The sequence below is a fragment of the Egretta garzetta genome, unplaced genomic scaffold (genome assembly GCF_000687185.1).
Source record: "Egretta garzetta isolate BGI_Z169 unplaced genomic scaffold, ASM68718v1 scaffold30, whole genome shotgun sequence".
Taxonomy (NCBI): domain Eukaryota; kingdom Metazoa; phylum Chordata; class Aves; order Pelecaniformes; family Ardeidae; genus Egretta; species Egretta garzetta.
In genome coordinates, this window is record NW_009258383.1 from 7,176,984 (window position 1) to 7,183,363 (window position 6,380).

Consider the following 6,380-nt stretch of genomic DNA (forward strand, 5'->3'; position numbering starts at 1 on the left):
CCTAAATACTTTACATATTTGAGGAAATTAGTTATGTCTATAGATCTAGTCAAAAAGCCATTTATAGACATAAATTCTTTATTCCGTGACCACCTTTTCTTTAGATCAGTATGGCGTTAGTGACAGTGTTCTGCTCATGCTTCTGAACCCAAATCTGCAAAGCCTTTTCTGAGCTGGAGTCCTCTGAAGCAGAGACCTTGCTTTCATTTCTGCTAAATTGGAAGTGGTTTGCAATGCTGAAGAGTGTCTACACAGAATTGAGATGGAATAATTGTTTCCTCTGATCCACAATAACATGTGTGTGCATGGGCCCACACACATAGAAACACACACAAATGTATGTCTGTGTGACTATTTGCTTGATTTTACTTGACTGTATGCTACAAGAAATACTGTTTTGTTCTTAAACTATATTACAGAGTGATTTAATTTATAGCAGGAGCTGGAATTTTAATTTCCACTTGAAAAAACTGCTTAGTTTATTAATACAGTTGTCATCATGGGGCAATAGGAGCTTGAGGAAAAGTCTCACCATTCTGCTTTTGTAGAGATGCTAATGTAGTCTTCTAATAGTGATAAAAACTGGCATAGTTCATGACATCCTATCCAATGAGTTTTCGCATTAAAAATATTTTAGAATGCGGTCAAATTACATTTATGTCATAAAATGAAGTTGTACTATGACAGGACTCTAATCAAATTACAATTATTTCCATTTGGCATAAAAAGAAATTTCAAACTCTTGCTGTTTATCAACTTAACTTTGCTAATTGAAGGAAATGGTTTGTACGTCCTTTATAGGCTATGCAAAGCACATTTGTATTGCCAAATCAACTTTTTGAAGATTGTGGCAAGTTAGAGTGTAATGGGTGTTGAAAGGCTGCAGGGTGATTCTCCCGCATTTAAAGACTAGTGCTTTTATTTCTTTTTTTGTGTAAAACCTAATTCAACCTGTTGATTCAACTTACATTTATAGCAAAGCAAGTGAATAAGGAACCTGACAACAATTTATTTTTGTATGCTAATTACACACAGTAAGCAAAGAGGTGCATATGACTAAGGGCAGAATATACTGGCTTGCTGGCAAATTTGCATATTTTTATTACGCCTGTCCATAGGCACTCTGTAGAATAATAGGACCACTGTAATGAGAAATGACATCAAGTTGTTTGCCGCATATTATGAAAGTCCAGTTTATTTAGAAGATTAATTCACAGAGCGAGAGACAAAAATGTGGGAATTTTGGCTTGCTTAGAATGCTGGGGAAACAGTGTGTGTTTCTTAACGTGATTCTGACTTCTTTTAAAGTTCTCATCTGAACATTACTTAAAGCTTCTATTTTGACATTAGACATTTCTTAATTGTGCCAGTCACTACACAAAAGAATTTTCATTCCCATGTGAGAGAATTCAGCAGAGACTGATTTTAATAGCATCAAGTGTTATAACAAAACATTTTGATTTCCATACTGCCACTATTTATCCCAGCAGGAAAGCTCTTATTTCTGAATTCCCCATGGAACTAGCTCTTGTACTTGCTAATTACTGTACCACTTTCCTGAAGCTTATCTTCACTAAGGTTTAAGTTTCTGGTAGGGAGCTTGACTGTAAAGGAAATCTCAAATAAAGGGCATTTGCCACTAAAACCTGGTAAATTATAGTCCACATTCCCATAGTGCCTGTTGTCTTGTAAATATGTACACATGTACACAGACTGTAATTGCACCTCAAATTGCAATAGAAATGACACATTCAAGTGATGCCTTCTTACCTACTTACTGCCTGGATGTTTGTTTAGTGGTGTGGTATGAAGAGCCACAGAGTGACATATACAAAGTATTTAGCCAGGTCTTGAATATTAAACTATGAAAATATGTGCTTGGATTTGAATCCATGCCAGGGCAATCTATTTTTATATCAGTAACATACAACAAATCCAAACGAGTTTCCCATATGCATAAAGTGAAGGTGTGAAGATGATGCATGATTAATTTCTGAAGGTTTTTACATCAGATCATGTGTTTAATATATAATATTAAATTATATACATAATGGGGATATTATATTGAATTATATCATATTTGGACTCTGATTGTGCCTTACGGCCCAAGTTCTTTTATACTGGATGCTATAAAAATCACAGAAAGTTTTATTTTTTGATTCATGTGGTAAGTATACCAGGAGATTATGTAAGGTAAGAGGAGACCAGACATGTTAAAAAAATATGCAGATGAAAGACAGCAGCGTGTTCTGGTTTCAGACTGGAGGCACTCTTTAAGTCAACATATCTAGAGTCAAGACAAGACATGACCGGTTTACTTCATAGTTCAACTGACTACTGTGGTAAGTAAAAGAAGTCTTTGATTAAAAATGTAATAGGCTACAGGTTGCTATTACAGAAAAAAAAATGTTTGATTCCATGCTGAAGGGACTGGTAAGCCAGGATATAAAATGGTTGGATTTAGTAAACTTGCTTTCATAATCTATCATCTAAGGACTCTCTTTTCAGTACAGAAATACTGCATGCAAGTGGTGTGTAGTTACCTCAGCTGAAGAATGCTGTTGGCATTGCAAGGAACTACCCCACACTGTTACATTGGTTATTCATCTTTATATTTATAACATGTAACTTCTAGGTATTCATTTTGTCATATTTAGTAGATAATACAAAGTGTTACTGCATCAGATCTCAGATTCATCCCCAAAACATCTACGTTATCATGGGTATTTTACACATAAAGATAAATGTTTGGGGTTTTTTTCCTAAGACAGTTTTAAGTATTTAAACATAATGTATTCAGGCAATGTGAAAGACACCTTCCCAGGAATAGTCTTAATACATTCTCTTTATAGGTCTGATTTTTCATTCAGCAGGTTGATGCCTATTTAATCACCAAAATAAAATTCTCCAAATTCTGAAAGTTGCCGTGTCACGAAGTCCAGTGAGTCCAGAAACATCGTGTTGTAGTTGGGCAAAACATTGCTGAGAATCAGCCATCAGCTTTACTTACCTGGCATAAGAGAGCTCCAGGGCTCGTGGTCCTCAATTTCTAATCGCTGTCAGGAAAAGAGGGGAATAGGTTTTACACTGTATTCACAGTAAATGTTGGCTAATAGCGGCTCCTACCTTCAGGTTGGTTAGGATATTTCTCTTAGAAATTTGGGAATTAGAAATTGCTGCTGGGCTACACAACAGAATATGCTACTGGGCATACTTGATATTTCTCACAGTAATTTAATTTAGCCTAGCAGGCTTTGCTGATGTCTTGGGGCCACAGGCAGCCGCCCGTTTGCTCCACTTGCTGGGCAACTGAAGTCCCGCATGGAGCACAGCTCTGGCCCAGGGTATTTCTGAAGCATTTACTGATTCAGTTGCATCCTGTCATGCTCCTGTATACAGCATACAATCCCATACAAGGATCTGACAAGGAGAACATGTCTCCTGGCACCATTACTTCAAGTAATTCTGATGAGTTTCTTCTTGCACTCATCAACAAACATCTTCTGTGTTTTCCCCACTAATTTGGGGGTGGTCACTTGCAACGTCTCTACCCTTTTTGTTTTGATCACTAAGATGCTTTCCTCCCAGAAGGTAAAATTATGTGTTCCCTGTAATTTTATAGGGTCTCAGCACTTAGGTTTGCCTGAGGTGTTGCTTACCTTATAAAATGAGATTTTCTCATTTGGGTTATTCTATTTTCTGAGAATTTCTGCTATATTGTAAGTGGAGATTACAAGTAGAAAATTAGGGAATTTCTGTGGGTAGGTTAGATTTGAGTGCCAGTCAATACCAGCTTTCAGGAGGTGACACCTGGAGTCTTCTTTGAAAATGACATGATGAACCATGCCAGACCTGTACCCTGGGGAAAGGTGCTTTTAATGGAAAGGTTTCTTCAGCTCTTGTAGCATCAGAGCTCTAACTCAAAGGTTGGAAAGACCAGTTGATCTGCCCTTAATGATTGATAATAGGAGAAATCTGATGAGCTTTGTATGTGACATACTACCACATTAAATAACAGTATATTGTGTTTGAATGATTATGAGAATTGTGCTGGTAGGTAAAGAAAAAAAAAATCTGTCCATTGTTTAATCTTGGCAATAAATTATTCCTTACTGAAAAATAAATAGAATTTTACTACTTAATTCCTCCTATCACTAGAACATTGCCATCACCTTTTTGCATGTTTCACTGATCTTTAAATGGCACACAGTATTAATGAGCTTAAGGGTTATTTTGAAGGAGAGTTTTTGTACATACTGCCTATCTTTTGTTTAACACGTAAGCATTTTCTACTTTGAAGGCTGGACTTACTGTACCTTTTTCCTTTCAGGTCTTTCATTACTAATGTGATCAAAAAGATGGTTAATGTGCAATTTCAGGAACAGCTATAGAAATCTTTTTCAAGTAGGTTTCATTCTGGTCATCTTCCATACAAACTGCTGAATTGTGAAGTTATTTTTTGATGTCTGTTGAGCATGGGCATCTTTCAATGTAGTCATATCAAATCTTTCCTCCGCTTCTGACATTGCACTGACCCATGGCAATTTTTTTTCATCCAGCCTTTGTAATTTTGAATGGGTTTTCCCTGGTACTGTTTAAACTTGCTTGTATCTTGGTTGTTGCAGTGTTTCAGACTGGCTTTGAAGAACTGATGCTTATGTATCAAATAGATAAATGCTTTAATAAATGCCTAAGATAGGCTGTGCTTTCATCCTCAGTTATTTCCAGGACTCCCCAGAGTTCCTGGTTTTGGTCTTAATTTACTTTATTCTTATGAGCCTTAATTGGATAACATCCAATTCATGATACAAAACACTGTACCATGTGCTGATGGTTATATATAGGTATGGATTGGTTCCTTTTCTTCCCTCAGGGAAGAAGTTGTAAGACATTCACTCTTAGATATTTTGAGGCATGCTGTTAACACGATTTGTTTCACTTGGCATCTTTTTTTATCCAGCTCCTGGGTATGATTGTAGGTACAGATAAATTAAATTGCTCCCCTCATCTATATAACAAATTGTTCTATTATTCCACAGACTGTCACCCCAGACACCGTGGGTGTTTAAGCATGTGGCTCATCTTACTTACGTGGATTTAACATACTGGGTTACATTTGATAATTGAACCCCCAAAGTGGCTCCTGGTGCCTGAGGACATGACTGGGACCCAGAGGAAATGTATTTAGGTGATGTTTGGAGTGCTTTACCGTTTGTAGGCTCCAAGCCTTTGGGGGATTTGAATGCTAAGGTTAAATAGGCAGCTAGTTAACTTAATTGCATTTTAAAAAATTATATTAGTTTTTACAGGGCATTGATTTTACACATTATCTGAATCGTCTGAGGAGCCCAATTTAACTGATCATTTGCACAACCTTCCTAGGCTGACGTCTTTCGAGATAACATACCTAGAAGTGAGGAGAGCTGCATTTCCAAACAGCAGTGGCACAAAGAGGTGAGGGATTATTGTGAGTGGCCCTGCCAAGATCCATTTCAACAGCATGAAAACTGCTGATAAACACTGTGGAAAAAAACCTGAAGTCCCTAGTTCATGGAGGCCTGCTTGGCCAGATAGGCTTGAACGGCTGCCAGTGGGTGAATCAGATGTCGCTTGGGTTTGCACTAGAGGAGGCAATCTGTTCCAGCAACGCCCGAGCCTGAAAAGAGGGAATGAATCAATGGGAAGAGACTCCATACACAATGTCCTTTTCATGTTACCAGGAAAACCAGTTTTATGCCAAATTACTCTGGGATCAGGCTTGTGCCATTTACCTTATTGGAAAGCAATAGCTCCCCTTTATCAGTCAGTACAGTACTCGTTTTCATTCCCATCGTTGCATTAAAGAAAGGGATATGTTTTCTCTGAGAACAGCATTGAATTAGGTTTCATTCTATGAGGCCGTGCAACTGTTGATAAATAATTCTATTTGCCGACATTTAAATCGCTGTTGTTTTCATGATAAGGAGAATTTAGATTTTCTTTTGAATCAGCTGAAATTTTATTGGTTGCAGGTTCCATTCTACCCCTGGGGCACTGTCTGCATCACTTAGAAAAATGCCAAATTAAATGAGAGCAAAATACATTAATCTCAATTTTGTGATTTCAAGCTTTATACCTTCCCCAGAAATGCAGACCTGCACATGCACACAGACACACATGCACATGCACTGTCACTCTGGATAGTGGTTTTGGTCATTTGAAGGGCTGCAAATGAATTATTTAAAATGGCCACTGAGGGACCCAGTAAGCTTTTATATTCAGCAGTGGATCTTAACTGTGTTCCTGCCTCGGCTCTAACAGTCCATCTTTTTTGTTCAGCTTTGGTTTTAGATGGTTTTCAGGAATATTAACTATATTCATTAATTTTCTCCAAAATGACC